The sequence below is a fragment of the Octopus sinensis genome, linkage group LG15 (genome assembly GCF_006345805.1).
Source record: "Octopus sinensis linkage group LG15, ASM634580v1, whole genome shotgun sequence".
Taxonomy (NCBI): domain Eukaryota; kingdom Metazoa; phylum Mollusca; class Cephalopoda; order Octopoda; family Octopodidae; genus Octopus; species Octopus sinensis.
Window position 1 is genome coordinate 6,901,693 of NC_043011.1, and position 17,990 is coordinate 6,919,682.

The following is a 17,990-nucleotide window of genomic DNA, read 5'->3' on the forward strand; positions in this document are numbered from 1 at the left end:
TAGTGGTGAGGGGATATCCACGTAGGACGAAGTGGTAAGCCATGAATTGAGATTGAGCCTCAAAACCATGGTTGTTACTGCAGAGCCTGCGCAGATGGAGGAATTAGGAATAGGAGATGGAGAGCTTCATATGGGTAGAGTGGGAGGAGGAGACGTCAAGGTAGGAGTGTGAGTCAGTATGTTTGTAGATGATGGAGGTAGTGAGAGTGGAGCGGTGTATGCTGACAGAAATTCGACAGAAGAGTTAGAGATGGTGCAGGGGGAAATCGAGGGCAGGATGGAAGGATTGAACAAAAGAGAGGAAGGAGTCTAGTTGCTCGCAGGAGAGTGAAGACGCACTGATACAGTCATCAATATAATGACCGTATAGTTTGGGAGTGGGACCAGTGAATCTTGAGAATATTTGAGCACCAGCATAGCCAACGAACAGGTTCGCATAGTTGGAGCCCATTCTTGTTCCCTCGGGCCACTCCCAAGACCTGTTGGTAAAAATCCCCCGTGAACGAGAAGCAGGGAGAGAACAAGTTTGACCAGACTAAGAAGTGTGGAAGCGTCAGATTGAGGGTTAGGTCGAGGGTCTGGAAAGTGTTTGAGCACAAGAAGCCCTTCGTTGTATGGGATTAACATATATAAATAATATATATATATATATAGAGAGAGAGAGAGAGAGAGAGAGAGAGAGAGAGAGAGAGAAAGAAGAAAGAAAGAAAGAAAGAAAGAAAGAAAGAAAGAAAGAAAGAGAGAGATATTGATGGATGGATGGATGGATAGAGGGATGAAAATACACCAAATATTAGGTTGGCAACTAAGTTCCTGCTGTTTTTTTTTTTATTAAAATTTTTTAAAAGGTTTAATAAAAAAGTAACAACTAATTAATCAATAATGTATTCACTTCTAGAAATTGTTAACAACTTCTTCCCAACATTCAACAGGATTTTCAATACCTCATTGGTAAAAACCACCCGATTTCGACTCGAAAATTTGATCCAACCAAGCTCTCAATTCTGCATCAGTATTGAATGAAACTCTGCACATAGCATTTGAAAGAGATGGAAAGAGGTGGAAATCCGTGTTTGAATGGCTTCCTTGGTCATATCGGCGATATGAGGGCAAGAGTTGTCGTGCAGCAGCAGAACTCCATGTTGACGATTAGGTCTTTCCTCTTGAATAGCCGTGTTGAGCCATCCCATCTGTTGAACATAGAGTTCCGTGTTTACCGTTTGGTTCCGTTCAAGCAATTCGTAATGGATAATCCCTTCCCAGTCCCACCACACGCACAACATCGTTTTAAGATCTTGTTTCACGTTTGGTGTCGCTTGTTTACCGAGGCTAAACCATTCCTTACGCTGCTTCATATTGATGTATAGGCACCATTTTTCGTCGCCATTAACGATTCGGTAAAGAAATCGTTGCTTGTGTCCATGAGTTGAGCGGTGACGAGCAAGCAAACCAGCGGAGATTGTGGCTCGTTGATTTTTGTTGTTGTCACTTAAAGCATGCGGAACCTATGCTCCATACTTCTGAACTTTTCCCATCAAGTGAAGATGCTTCTCTATAGCAGAGTGGGAGCATTCCATTTTCTCTGCCAGTTCCCTTGTCGTTTGACGAGAATTTTCATGCAAAAGTCGATTTAATCGCTCTTCATCAAACTCAACTGGACAGCCAGAACGAGGTGCGTCGTTGAGGTCAAAATTTCCATTTTTGAACTTGGCATACCAATCACGGGTGGTTCTATCAGCTATGGCACCCTCTCCATATGCAGCACAAATGTCGCAAGCAGCTTTTCTGGCCTTAGAACCTTGATTAAAAGCAAAAAGAAGGAGGTGTCGAAAATGCTCGTTTTTCTTAACTTGGTATTCCATTTTAATGAGCTGAAAATAAACAAAAATTAACTAAAATTAACTAGAAAAAAATAGATTCCAAAATGATTCAAAAATAGAATTCTCAAAAAAAATAGATTACAAAATTTAAGAACCCAATAAATTCCAAATTTAAAAAAACCGTTGGAACTTAGTTGCTAACCCAATATGAACCAGAGGGGAAGAAGTTCACTTCTCAACAAAAAGGCCTCCAGGTATGGATCTTGTGCAAGTGTCCCATTACCAGAAAATCAGATGAACTAAAGTCTTATGAATGACATTCTGTTGATGGAAAACTTCTTGGAAGACGTTTATAACAAAGAATGATTTTGTCGGAGGAAAAAATTGTTTCTTCCCAAATTTTATGAAAAAACTTCCTCATGCTGGTATAAAAATATGGTTGGTCTTTTTTTGACATAGCTGTTCCAATGATCCCCGAATCTTTCACTAATACTTTTAGAAGTTTCACCTATATAAGATCCAGGGAGATCTACGCATGCTCCTTTCAGGCACCTTATCTGGTACACAATCCAATGATTTTTTTAAGAAAAAAAAAACATTTTTTATGTTGATATTTTTTTTTTTCGTTTTTAAAATGGAAAACACAAAAAGTACTCAGACCTTTATCAACATTGTAGTTGATATGTGGGGTTGTCAAAGGAGTGAGACATACAGATAATAAATTTAACCCTTTGACAAATTAAATTTCATGGTTATTCCAGTAATAATGTTAAATATCTACCAAAAAAATGGAGCTGGTATTTTTGGCAAGCCACATTGCCTCAATAAACTTGACATGTCTCAACAAAAAAAAATAGCTTCAAACATGATATTCCTCAACAAAAGATAGTTTAGTATATAAAACTGCCATCTGCAATTAAGGGTAGTGAAATTTTGAGTGGAATATGTGATTTCTGCCATAAAAGGTATAATGGATCTACCTGTGTTTTCAATGTCATTTCCCTCTGAGCAATTAATCTTAACATCAGAGCTTTGAAATGACAGTTAGATCCTTTAATGTCATTATCTGTAAACCTTATTCCTTTGATAATGACACCTGTCAAAGGAACTGTGTGGAATATGTCACAAATCCACAAATCAACTGCAAAGTTAGTAACACTTTGTTCAGGATAAGGTGCTGAGAAGGAGCACATGTAAATCTCTCTGAATACTACAAAAGTGAAACTTCTAGGAGTACGAATAAAAGATTTATCAATGATGTTTTGCCCTTTTTCTCTGGATTGTGGCCCAAAGGTGCTGGCACAACTCTAACCAAAGGTCTGAAGAATATTGTCTGTAGTTCTGGTGTGGTGATGTTGATTTAGTTCTTTTTTCTCTCTTTTCTTCTTGTTTTATTCACTTCGACTCTGCAATTTTTATTTCTTTCTTTATAGCCCTCCACCTATGTTTGCAGTCAGTTTCTCTTGCAGTCATAATCAAGCCACCTATTTCATAGGGAAAGGGTTTGATGGTGATGTAGCCAGAGTGTGTATGAAGAAGTGTTTACTGCCCTAATGCTCTCTCCTCCTATACAGGCTTACACACCAAACCCATAAAAGCTGACAACTCCAGATTGCATGATGCTGCTGGTGTTTGATGACACTCTTGTAACAGAGTTTTAGGTGCCCTCTTCACCAGCATCTACATTCAGCTCAATGCCACTCACAGCTGTAGAAATCTTAGTGCCCTCCATATGGAGCATGTGTCCCACCTAGTAAACTATTGTTGTTACTCATTCTCTTTTATTAGAACTGGCCCTTGCAGAGACAGTTATGTTTATAGAATTAACAATATTTATTAAAAACTTGTAACCCAGGGCTTACTAAATATTGGTTTCAAATTCTGACACAAGGCCAACAATTTGGGGGGAAGGGTAACTCATTTTGATTAGCCCCAGTGTCCAACTGGCACTTATTTTATTGACCCCAAAAGGATAAAAAGCAAAATTGACCTCAGCAGGATTTGAACTCTGGGTGTGAAGACAAATGAAGTGTTGCTAAGCATGCTAATGGTTCTGCCAACTTACTGCCTTAACTTCGTAAATATTTTTTTCTACTCTAGGCGCAAGGACCAAAATTTTTGGGGAGGGGGCTAATCGATTAGATCGACTCCAGTACACAACTGGTACTTAATTTATTGACCCCGAAAGGATGAAAGGCAAAGTCGACCTCGGAGGAATTTGAACTCAGAACGTAAAGACAGACAAAATACCTATTTCTTTACTACCCACAAGGGGCTAAACACAGAGAGGACAAACAAGGACAGACAAATGGATTAAGTCGATTATATCGACCCCAGTGCATAACTGGTACTTATTTAATCGACCCCGAAAGGATGAAAGGCAAAGTCAACCTCGGCAGAATTTGAACTCAGAATGTAGCGGCAGATGAAATACTGCTAAGCATTTCGTCCGGCGTGCTAATGATTCTGCCAGCTCGATGCCTTAATAACTTGGTAAATATTAAATGCTAATTGGCTGTAATTAGGGTGTGACTATTATGTCATCAATTCACACTTACCAGACTGATGCTTAATGTCACAAGACAAAGTCTTATGACTAACAGAAATTGGTCCATGTTTGGTGAAGTGTTGAATGCAAATTGTATTAAATAAGTCTGTTGCTTAGTGTTAACTTCTAGAAAACCTTTTCAGTGTGCCATTTCAAATGTGAATGTGGGAGAGGAGAATGAAGGGCAGGTTTGGGGTGGTGTCAAGATGACTATGAGGGTCCTGTGGTCATATGACCTGTCACAGGATTTTATTCTTTGATTCTTTAACTCGTTTCAGTCATTAGACTGCGGCCATGCTGGGGCACAACCCTGAAGAATTTCAGTTGAATGAATTGACCGCAGTACTTATTCTATCAATCTCTTTTTCCCAAACTACTAAGTTAGGGGGACATAAACACACCAACACCGATTGTCAAGCAGTGCTGAAAGACAAACACAGACACACACACACATATATATGAGGGCTTATTTCAGTTTCCATCAACCAAATCCACTCACAAGGCTTTGTTCAATGGAAGACACTCTCCCAAGGTGCCACGCAGTGGGACTGAACCTGGAACCATGTGGTTGGGAAGCAAGCTTCTTACCGCATAGCCATGTCTATATGTGTATAGACGCAGGAGTGGCTGTGTGGTAAGTAGCTTGTTTACCAATTACATGGTTCCGGATTCAGTCCCACAGCGTGGCACCTTGGGCAAGTGTCTTCTACTATAGCCTCGAGCCGACCAAAGCCTTGTGAGTGGATTTGGTAAACGGAAACTGAAAGAAGCCCGTCGTATATATGTATATATATATGCGTGTGTGTGTTTGTGTTTGTCCCCCTAGCATTGCTTGACAACCGATGCTGGTGTGTTTATGTCCCCGTTACTTAGCGGTTCGACAAAAGAGACCGATAGAATAAGTACTGGGCTTACAAAAGAATAAGTACCGGGGTCGAGTTGCTCGATTAAAGGCAGTGCTCCAGCATGGCCGCAGTCAAATGACTGAAACAAGTAAAAGATAAAAGATAAAAGAGAATATATATATATTTGAAAACCCCACTAGAATGGGCGAAAGCACTAATATATGATATATGATATATGATATAAGTTATATGATGTATAAAAACATGTAATATACAAATAAATATCTGTAAATATAAAACCATCCAAATTTCTGAGTACCTCATTTCTTCTAATATAAAATACCTGTACATCATCTCCAAACCTTCTAAATATATATATATATAACAGGTTTCTTTCAGTTTCGGTCTACCAAATCCACTCACAAGGCTTTGGTCAGCCCGAAGATATAATAGAAGACATTTGCCCAAGGTGCCATGCAGTGGGACTGAACCCGGAACCATGTGGTTGAAAAGCAAACTTCTTACTACATAGCACATCAGCACCCGTATAATTTGGTGCAAACCATTGAAACTTCTGTAAGAAAACAAATTCACTTTGTGAAACACAGGATAATAGTACTAGACATCTTGTGCGAAGGTGAATTATAAAGTTTAAATTGCATTTTTCAAGTTTGATGGTTGAAGGAATTTTTTTAATCTTATTTGTTTCAATCATTAGATGTGGCCATGCTGGAACACCTTCTTGAAGTACTTTTAGTTGAATGAATTGACCTTGGTACTTAGTTTTTTCTTTTTTTTTCAAACCTGGTACTTATTCTCTTGATCACTTTTGCCGAACCACTAAGTTATAGAGACGCAAACACACCAATATTCTTTTCTACTCTAGGCACAAGGCCTGAAATTTGGGGGTGGGGGCAAAATTATGTATGCAGCTGGTACTTAATTTATTGACCCCGAAAGGATGAAAGGCAAAGTCGACCTCGGTGGAGTTTAAACTCAGAATGTAAAGACAGACAAAATACCACCAATCATTTCGCCCGCTGTGCTAACATTTCTTATTTCTTTACTGCCCATAAGGGGCTACACAAGAGGGGACAAACAAAGACAGACAAATGGATTAAGTCAATTACATCGACCCCAATGCGTAACTGATACTTAATTTATTGACCCCCAAAAGAATAAAAGGCAAAGTTGACCTCGGCAGAATTTGAACTCAGAACGTAACGTCAGACGAAATACCGCTAAGCATTTTGCCCAGCGTGCTAACGATTCTGCCAGCTCGCTGCCTTGCAAACACATCAATATTGGGTCTCAAGCAGTGATGGAGAAACAAATACAGACACAAAGGCAAACACACACACACATTACAGGCTTCTTTTAGTTTCCACTCACAGGGCTTTGGTCAGCTCGAAGCTATCGCAGAAGACACTTGTCAAAGGTGCCATGCAGTGGGACTGAACCCAGAACCATGTGGTTTGGAAAGAAGCTTCTTATCACACTCTACACTTACACCTATAGGAAAACTCACTGAGGAAGTGCACAATGTAGGACTGGGTGAAGAGGGAACTCATTGTAGGGCTGGAGGAAAGGACACATTGCAGGGCTGGTGGAAAGGGTTATATGTTGTTGGGCTATGAGAAGTGGGTGCATGTTATAGGGCTGGGAGAAGGGGTTAGGGTTGTAGGACAGGAGTGGGGGATGTTCATTGTAGGTCTGGAAGAAGTGTGTAGGGTGAGGAAAATGGGGTGCTCATTGTAGGGTTAGGAGAAAAGATGCACAATTCAGTAGCCTTGCAAAGCGAGTCTGCCCCAGGTGGTGCTTTTATAGGGGCAGCTCTTTTAGGCTTGCTGTACAAGCTCATATTGGTTGCATTGGCTTGGCAAGGGCAGCAAACGCAAGATTTGCCCCAGGTGGCACACCCACCCATTATGACCCTGGCTCAATGTACAGCCAACAGAAAGATTTGACTGCTATTTCTAGCAGGCTGTACAACCACCTAAAGCTTCCATCCTAGTTCCGTACACTTTCTCCTCCCCTCCAACAGCATCATCACTACCACCACCACCACCAACACCATTGCTGCTGCCGCCGTCGCCATCTTACACTCCATATTATCAAACAATATTCTCATCTTGAAAGTTTTGGAAAGTACAAGATTTATCGTCTCTGATACCATTTAGGAAAATGGATATCCTCGACTTGGAATTTTCAGCAGTTTTGCGACGGAATAAATAATATATGTTGAATTTCTAATTTGAAATCGTTCCAACTTATCAGATGGATTATTAGATAAGCAAGGGTGGATTTTGTTTACGTTTAAAGTTACTTCGGGTTACATTTATTTATTTGCTCAGAATAAAGTTGCTACTAAACCTGTACAAACAGACGCACTTTGATTAAACTAACAAGACTTATAAGTCTTTGGAAAATCCTAATAAATTCTCTTCAAATGTTTTATCATTTGGCAGAATCATTAGGACGTTGGACAAAATGCTTAGCGGTATTTCTTCCGATTCTTAAAAGCTTAGCGGTATTTCTTCCGATTCTTAAAAGCTTAGCGGTATTTCTTCTGGCTCTGAGTTCAATTTCCGTTGGGGTTGGCTTTGCCTTTCATCTTTCCCAAGTCGATAAGATAAAGTACCAGTTGAGCACTCGGGTCGATGTAATCGAGAGGCCGTTTTCCCTCCGAAGATTTCAGGCGTTGTTCCTATAGTAGAAAGAATTGGCGAACAAAAACCCTAACCCTAACCACCGGGTATGTGTATTCTTTACTTTCGCCGAAAGAATTATTCGGTTCTTTACTTTCTGAGATCAAATTGCACCGAGGTTGACTTTGCCAATCATCTTTTCTGCATTGATAAAATAAAGTACCAGTCAAATATTGAGGTTGGGGTATACGACTTCCCCTCAACATTGCTGGCCTTGTGGCAAAATGAGAATTTATTTTTTTCTTATAAAGGAGAACAAAAACGGTGAGCTGGCAGAATCGTTAGCACACCAGACAAAATGCTTAGCGGTATTTCGTCTGCCGCAACGTTCTGAGTTCAAAATCCGCTGAGGTCGACTTTGCCTTTCATCCTTTCGGGGTCGATTACATAAGTACCAGTTACGCACTGGGGTCAATATAATCGACTTAATCCGTTTGTCTGCTATTTAAATACAGAGGTCCCTTAACGGTACTACTTAAATACAGAGGTCCCCACGTATCTACGTAATCCTGCCTTTAAAAACTAACCCTAACCTCAAACCTACCTAGCCCTAAAACTAACCTTAACGAATGTGCACTGTATAACATCGTTACGTAGATGAACCGGGATCTCTGTGATTAAATAGTGCCGGTCGACTTTGCCTTTCACCCATTGCGATTAAAAAAATATAAGAATCGGTCGAGTACTGGAGTCGAAGGTATCAACTAAACCCTAGCTACAATTGTTGATCTTGAGCCAAAAATTGAAACAGTTATAAAAGGCGGCAAATCGTCAGAATTGTTAAAGCACCGGAAAAACGTCATAGGGATATTTGTTCCGGCTCTTTACATTCTGAGTTTAGATCCCGCCGAGTTTAACTCTGACCTTCTCTCTTCAGAATCGCTGGCCTTGTGCTTAAATCAGAAACTACGAAGACCCAAGAAACAATTATGCTAAATATAGCGAGGCTGGTAGAATCGTTAGAATGCCTTGTGAGAGTTGTTCCGACTCCTTATTTACGTTCTGAGTTCAAATCCTACCGCGGTCAACTGTTCCTTTCATCATTCCCGGGGGTCGATGAAACATAGTGACAGTCATGTACTGCAATCGCTACGATCTAGTGCTCCCCTTTCACTCAACATTTTTAGGCCTTGTACTTAAATTAGAAATAATGATTTGATGAACTTTTAAGGATGCGATTAAAGAATGAGTAAACGCTTAGAGAAAATCCAGCGGAAAGGACATAAGAAATATTTGGCATCCCCTACATATTGATTCGTCTCTCCATTGTGACGAATTCATGAGTGAAGAGGTGATAAGAGTGCTTGGGGGCAAGTTACTCGCTTCTGGAAACAGCCCAGGTACAGCAGAAGTAGTGAAAGTCAGTCTCCACAATACCTATTTCTTTTATTACCCACAAGGGGCTAAACATAGAGGGGACAAACAAGGACAGACATAGGTATTAAGTCGATTACATCGACCCCAGTGCATAACTGGTACTTAATTTATCGACCCCGAAAGGATGAAAGGCAAAGTCGACCTCGGTGGAATTTGAACTCACAACGTAACGGCGGACGAAATACCGCTAAGCATTTCGCCCGGCGTGCTAACGATTCTGCCAGCTCGCCGCCTTCTGTCTCCACAATACCGTCGACCAACGGCAAAAACGACTGGCCAAAGAATGAGTGTCTACTTCTGGTGAAGACGTTATGGAATCGGTATATTTTTGTTCGTAGTCCACAATCTGAGCATAATTTAGGGCTCAACTGAAACTAAACAATAACAGTAAAAACAGCTACAGTGGTTTGATGATATAAAAAAAAACTATGGATATATTGATGTAGCCAATTTCAGAAGCTCATATTCTGGGGGAAAAGTTCTTAATGCATTTGAAGCTTGTAATGTAGACCCAAAATTCGCAAATAGGACAACTGGGGCGGGGGTAGACTTATTTTGGAAAAATTGTGCTGTGCCAAATACGGTATATAGAAATAAATTTTTTTTTTAAAGTCACAACGCGACCAGCCGATCTACTAGAAATAGCAGCCAAATTTCTTTCATATCATGTTACCGCTTTTTTTTTTTTTTTGTTAATGGTTACATTGAATTATGCAGTTCTAGATGAATCATTCGCGAACGGCATTCTTTTGATTTATGATAATAAAGTGGGCGGGGGGGGAGGATTATCGTAAGTAATCAGCATTGAAATTTTGAAAAGACATGAATTTCGAAAAAAAGAAAAAGAGATTTATTTTTTTCTCTCTCAGAATTGTAATCTTTTTGTAATTTGTAAACATGGAATCCAAATATAATTTGAGAAAGAAAGAAAGAAAGAAAGAGAGACGGAAAGAAAGAAAGAAAGAAAGAAAGAAAGAAAGAAAGAAGAAAGAAGAAAGAAAGAAAGGAAAAGAAAGGAAAAAGAAAGAGAGAAAGAAAGGAGAAAGAAAGGAAAGGAAGAAAGAAAGGAAAAAGAAAGAAAGAAAGAAAGAAAGAAAAGGAAAAAGAAAGAAAGGAAAAGAAGAAAGAAAGGAAGAAGAAAGAAAGAAAGAAGAAAGAAAGAAAGAAAGAAAAGAAAAAGAAAGAAAGGAAAGAAAGAAAGAAAAGGAAAAAGAAAGAGAGAAAGAAAGAAAGAAAAGAAAATTGTTGGGAAATTGATTATTTGAAAAACCTTTTTTTATTGCTTTTAGAATATATTCGTAATGTCTATTGTTGAAAGTAGAATCCTAAGAAAATTCATGGATGGAAACTGGGTTGGATGTTTGTTCGATATTTTTTTCTGGACATTGTCGAATAGCATCAATGTCTGAATTTTCACTTTGTGCTCCTAAACCGAAAGAATGCTTATCTGCGTTTTCGGTAATTCAAGAGGCTTCTTGTTTGGGAAGAAGAGATTGGGGCGGTGTTTCTCTTCTAGTAAATAATAAAAGTAACACTTGATCTAATTAGTGCAGGTAAGGAGGGACAAATAACGACATTTCTCCTCTTTAAATGTCGTTTGGCTAACATGTAATATGTTTGTAACCATAATTACAACAACAACAATAACGGATTTCTTTTTTCTTATTGGCCTCAAGGGCCCAAGACACAGAGGAAAATATCAAAGGGCGAGTTACGACACAATGCAAAAACAAAATAAATAATGGGGGTGGTTTACAGCGATCATAGGGAGTCACTAGCGCATTAAAAGATATAACAAAGGATAAATAATAGAAATTAAATTAATAAATCTTTATATATAAAAGTGAGGTTGTGTGCTGTCTGTCTCCTACGATTTAGATTCCTAACTACTCCCACATTTTGCGGTGCAGTGTAACCAAAACCGGGTATCTTATAGTCGTCATTCATATCGAGCCCTTCTGGGTATTAGCGCGCGTCTACGATGAGTCTACGATTAAAAAAATTTTACCATCATTTTTTTCCATTTTAATGCATTTTTTCGCTATTATATAAGGGAAGTAACTCTCTAAAAATGTCTACGATGAGTCTACGATTAAAAAAAATTTACCATCATTTTTTTTCCATTTTTAATGCATTTTTTTGCTATTTTTTTTGTTATAACTCTAAAAATGCTTATATAGTTATTTCCCTTACAAATCCGAGCAACGCCGGGCGATACTGCTAGTAATTAATAATTAGAATCTCCAATAGCGAGGCAGTCTACTTCGGGTAATTCAGGGTAAACCTTACACAAAAATCCCTGATTACTCTGCTATACCTAAGACATAGGAAAGTGCCCTCTTCCAGTTTTTTTTCCCTTAGTTCGGCGAAATAAATTGATTGTTGACATGGGTTTAAATAATTTTGGTCAATGATGCTGAACTGAATGATGATGAAGGCAAGAAGTTCGTAATGTGGTCTTAGGCTTAATATCACAACACGACACTTTGGGTAAGTGTCTTCTACTATAGCCTCAGGCCAACTAAAGCCTCGTGAATGGATGTGGTGGACAGAAACTGTACGGAAAACCAATACACAGACACGTGTGTGTGTCTTTAACACAGTGCTTTTCAAACTTTTTGCTGGAGCGGAACCCCAAGGAAACATTCCACTGGCTCGAGCAACCCCTGTGCAATAATTTAATGGTCTTATGCACACATATCTGCACAGGAAAATTAAAAATTACTGCCGATTTTAGTTGTTTTGTAACTTCTTGCGGAATCCCTGCACTGTACTGGCGGAACCCTGGTTGAAAACCACTGCTTTAACACATAAAGTGCAACGGGCCACGATCGTGACCCGGATAGATGCATTTATTTTATGAGCGTTTGTTGGGGTTCTGATGTCACGCAAACGCTCAGATGCCCCTCAGAATGCAAGAGAGCTAATAGTTCAACTAACGGCTTTTCAGATGATGTAAAACTTGACACCATTAATATACTAAGAAGATATTTTAACTATTTTTTGCTTTTTAATATGTGCATGGTAGTCTCATTTTCATAAAATGTGCTCAACAGTCCATGCTATGTAAGTGCAAATCCCAGTGCTTTATGGGTTAAGTTTGTCCTTACACCGACTGACAATTGGTGTTGGTTTATTTATGTCCCCGTAACACAACGGTTTGGCAAAAAGAGACTGACAGAATGAATACCAGACTTTGAAAAATAACTACGGAAGTCGATTTGTTCGACTAAACCCTTCAAGGCGGTGATCCAGCATGGCCGCAGTCCAATGGCTGAAACTAAAGTTTGTGTGCGTGTCTATTTGTGTGTGTATCTGAGTTTGTCTCCCATCACAGTTTAACAAACTGTGTTGGTTTGTTTGCGTCCCCGTCACATTGTAGTTTGGCAAAAAGTAACTGATAGAATAAGTACAAGACTTGGTACTACTAGCGAACAGTGGTCCCGGTGCGCGCACTCGCGCATCCGCGTTAGCTAGTCGTAAGTAGTCGATCCTACAACGACTTTTTAACCCTAACCCTGACCTTAACCTTAGTTTGTTTATAAAAATAATTTATTTGCTTAGTTTAAAAAATTATTTACTTTGTTCGAAAAATATTATTTCATTTCCTTTGATGTGTATTCAGCCTTGAAATACAAACATACGCGCAAGTCGTTGTAGGATCGACTACTTACGACTAGCTAGCGCGGAAGCGCGAGTGCGCGCACCGGACCCCTGTTCGCTTGTAGTACCCAAGACTTAAAAAAAAAATAGTTATGTGTATTGGGAGCGGTTCGTTCGACGTAAAACCCTCCGAGGCGGTGCCCCAGCATGGGCGTAGCAAAAATAAAGAGTGTTGTAATTATCCCCTCCTGTTTCACTACATGTTACTAACATTGAGCACTAGATGGCATTTTATTCTTTATTTCTTCACTTTCGTTTTCCTCTGCGAATGTCTTCCTCCGCTCCTCGCCTCGCCACAAAACCTTTTGCTCTTTAAGAGTTGCCAGTCAACACTCGAAGCTCATTAATTTTGGAAAAGACTGTGGCAATCGATTTCACGGACATCGAAGCAGCTTCTTTGGTAAGTTATTTCATAAACGCATCCCACTTACTCTTGAAAGGACTAAAAACATAGTCGACCCCAACAATATTTTAAAATAATAATAATAATGAAATTATTGTGTATGGTGCTCAGGTGCACCACGACTCATCAAAGGTGCATGTGCAGTACATAGAATTATGTACAAAGGTCAGGAGACTGAACAGTGTAGGAGTCATGGTATGTATGTGGCAGAATCGTTAGCACGACGGGCGAAATGCTGCGTTACGTTCTGAGTTCAAATTCCGCCGAGGTCCACTTTGCCTTTCATCCTTTTGGGTTTGATAAATTAAGTACCAGTTACGCACTGGGGTCGATGTAATCGACTTAATCCGTGTGTCTGTCCTTTGTCCTCTCTCTGTGTGTGTAGCCCCTTGTGGGTAGTAAACAAATAGGTATATATGTGTGCATGCATATATGGAGGGCGATATCAGGTGTAGTTTGGGCGAATTTCAGGAAGCATGGAGGTTTTAAAAGATGCAATGTCTCGGTAACAAACAACTGATGGAGGGAGTTTGTTCCATGCTTCAGCAACATGATGTTATTACCTTTCGGTCTCAACTCTTGGAGACACAATTAAAATAGCTGCAAGATACCGAATTAATTTAGAGTTTGGCGGAGGTAAAGAATACGTAACCCGAAGTTTTAGGGTTAGGAGTAGGGTTTGGGTTTTTAATGCGCCGAAAACGAATGGTGTACGTGTTCTTTACCACCCGTTTTCGGTGCAACAAAAACCCTAAACCTTACCCCTAACCCTAAATCCTGGGTCTACATATTTTTTACCTTCGCCTAGAGTTTCTATCGCTTCCTATCATTCAGTCATGAACTAGTGAAAGAATATTTATTAGCAGGAAGTTTAACTTTGGCCTTCACGTCTTTCTCCATGAGTAGAAGTCATTAAAACGTATTTCACTGGAGTTTCGAAATTGCTCTAATTACTTCTTGGAGGAAGGAAGAAAAAAATAAGGAATTGAGAGGATTTAAAAATTTTTTATGTATTCCTATGTTTCGTACAATGGTACTTATGTTCCTGAAAGAAGTTTTCTTTCCAGAATTTCAAATTTTTAAATATTTTCCCACCCCCGCTTAATTCCATGACCATTTTCTTCCCTCTTCCTGTTCTGATAGCTAGAATGTCTTTTCTCATTACGGACGTAAATCTTTATATATAAAAGTGAGGTTGTGTGCTGTCTGTCTCCTACGATTTAGATTCCTAACTACTCCCACATTTTGCAGAGTAGTCTAACCAAAAGCGGGTATCTTATAGTCGTGATTCATATCGAGCCCTTCTGGGTATTAGCGCGCGTCTACGATGAGTCTACGATTTTAAAAAAATTTTTACCATTTTTTCCATTTCAATGCATTTTTTCGCTATTATATAAGGGAAGTAACTCTCTAAAAATGTCTACGATGAGTCAACGATTAAAAAAAAATTTACCATTTTTTTTCCATTTTTCATGCATTTTTTTGCTATTTTTTGGCTATAACTCTCTAAAAATGCTTATATAGTTATTTCCCTTACAAACCCGAGCAACGCCGGGCGATACTGCTAGTATATGTATATAATTTTAGAATAGGATAAAATCTTTATAAGAATTTATCAAGTAGGCAGCGTGAAAAACCTCATAAGAGAAAAAATTCACCAATCTTTTTCACTTAAATATATTTATTTATATTACATAGAGAGCATTACTACACATAAATGCCACACGCTAGGAGGGACTCTTAAAGTCAAAACTACTATATATGCTATTTTTTGGCTATAACTCTCTAAAAATGCTTATATAGTTATTTCCCTTACAAATCCGAGCAACGCATGGCCTTTCTGCTAGTAACATATAGATCAATATTAAGTGGTGATATAAAACCTCCCACAGTTTCTTTTTCTGTTGTAAAAGTATTCCGCTGCTAGAATTTTCGAGAAGATAAGCAGGCAATGGTGCTTCAGTTTCCAAACCATTTCCAAAGTTTTCGTTTCGTTATAAAATTATGGGCCATTTTCATGAAAATTAAACCTAAAATTCTGTTGTGTCTGGAGAGAGTCATTTTCTTTTTGTGCCTTATTATGTAACATACTCACCAGTAAAATTTCCACTTTTTTCTTATTTTTATTGTCCTAAAATTTTTTTTTTCCAACGGTCTTCAAAAATATTTAGAATTCCTAGTAAAATCGCCATTTACCTGAAGATCTGTTGGAATGTTTCGTTTTCAACCAGATATAGTTAGTTACTGGGACAATTTCTTGCAGATCTACTCTATTTGGAAGATAAGGGACTTTAAGTTGATTAGTTTACATTTGGGGTTTCTGCTTAAATTGGCTTTGTGGTCTTTGAGTGGAAGATATAGAAAATATGTCTTGAAAATGTCACATCCATTTTGGGGCCCACAGACATTGTTGTCCAGCAAATTTTATTAAAATTTTTTTTGAAATTCCAATGTAAATAAACTCCCTGTTGCTCTGGATAACATCCAGAAGAATTAGCAGTTAGTCTCGGATGAAAAGATCGAGTCGTTTTGTTCGGTGTCACGTACGCCTGACTTTTTGGATCCTCTTCAAAAGAAAAGAAAAAAAATAGAAAATTCAGCATACATTCCAGGTGAAAATTCTGTGTTTGATATTTGCCCGGGTAGTTAAACTTTACTGTGAAAAATGAAATCAATACAATTCTTGTAAATTTTCAAGATTTACAGTTTTAGGTATTCCATAACTTGTGTCTGTCACGTACGTCACGCGAGAATGTCCCTATATAAGAAAATTGATTTTAGATTTTTTTTCCTCTTGCAGACGTCTTTTTTCCTTCAATTTTTTGTCTCCTTATTTCACACACACACACACACACACACACATATATATATATATATATAATCATTTTGATTTCATTATAAATTTTTCTATAGATTTCATGTCAGGCCGAAAAATAGCCGAATCAATAGATTTGCTTCAGCAAAGAATGAAAGAATTACCAATAACACTACAAATAATAATAATAATGTTTTTATAAATGTAAAAAAAAAAAAAAAAATGACGAAGATGGCAATAATTTAACAGCTATGTCTATTAATAGATAAAATATCGTCTGCTTTTTATTCATTATTCCTTTTCATTATTCGTTTTACTTTATTTGAATTATGCCGTCCACCCACTGATAGATAGACCAACATTTCCCCCAAAAGTCTGCTCAAAGATGGTCTTGGAATTACAGGCTTCGCTTATTAACACACCCACATACATATATAAGTGCATGATTGGCAATGTAGTAAGTTTGCCTCGTTACCACACGGTTCTGGGTTCGGTCCCACTGCGTGACTCTTTGGGCAAGTGTCCTCTACTATAGATTCGGGCCAACCAAAGCTCTGTGAGTGGAGTTGGTAGACGGAAACTGAAAGAATCCCGTTGTATGTGTGTCTGTGTGTGTGGTCTTTGTCTGTTACATATCGCCACCGCTTCACAACCGGTTTTGGTATGTAACTTAGCGCTTCGGTAAAAGAATGATAAAATATGTACCAGGCTTTGTGGAGTGGATGGGGGCGATTCATTCGACTAAAAGACCCAGCATAGCCGCAGTTTAATGACTGAAACGAGTAAATCATAAGAGATATATAGTGTGACTGATTGGGTAGGAAGTTCGCTTCGCAATCACAAGGTCTTGGGTTCGATATCATCGCAGATATCATTAACTATAGCTTCGAATTGATCCGTGCCTTGTGAGGAGGGGAAAATCTGTATAGTAAGCCCACGGGGTGATTTCTACCTGTAATTCAAGAGGTACTGTCTTGTCACAAGCATAATCTGGACAACTGAATTCTCTTGTTCAACAGCGGAGATCATCTACCTTTCGGAGACGAAAAATAAAGAACCTGTCAATTACTGGGTGGATGTAATCCATAAAATTGCTGGCTTCGTGTCAAAATTAGAAAGTATATATATAAATTCTATTTTTTAATTCTTTTTTTTTTTCTTAGGTTTTTTAAATGACTTGAAAATATGAAAAGACAACATTAAATAGAAAAAAAAACATGAATGGCCCACTAAACTCAAACCTTCTCCCCTCTTTTAATTCGTTCCAGATTCATAAAAGTTCTCAAACTTTAAACAATAACTGCGCCATTAAAAATAAATAAAGAAAGAAAAAAAATCAACTTTTCTATTTGCTGCACTTTGACATTCATTCAGAATTTTAAAGTTTTTAATTCTTTTTATTTTCTGGCTGCTTATTGGTAGAAATAACGCTTTTATTTTTCACACGCATAATAAAGAAAAAATTGTAATATCATATAAATTTTATTAACACTTTTTTTTAAAAATATATTTCTCCCTCTTTAGTATTTTATTTATTTATTTTGCTTCTATCTTTCCAACGATAAGTATGCGGAAAACTGAAAAGAAAGAAGAATAAAGTAAATTTCTATAGATTTCGTAATGGCTTATCTTCATAATCTTCATCTTTTTTTTAATTCTTTTATTTGTAATTCTTTATTTTTACCATTGTCGTCATCCCACGATGTCTCTGGCTGGTTTGTGAAATTTATTGAAATATTCTACTTATTATTGTTATTATTTGCAGGAAATTGCATTTATATTGCGGAGGAAAAAAAAATATCCCAAACAAC

At 38.1% G+C, this 17,990-nt stretch overlaps 1 long non-coding RNA gene across 1 annotated transcript; it reads left to right on the forward strand.

Moving 5' to 3' along the window:
* Positions 1-358: 358 nt before the first annotated feature.
* Positions 359-17,475, forward strand: LOC118766404. Its single transcript, XR_005002340.1, has 3 exons — positions 359-369; positions 1,673-1,676; positions 17,343-17,475. It is a non-coding gene; the product is annotated as an uncharacterized LOC118766404 (long non-coding RNA).
* Positions 17,476-17,990: the final 515 nt, after the last annotated feature.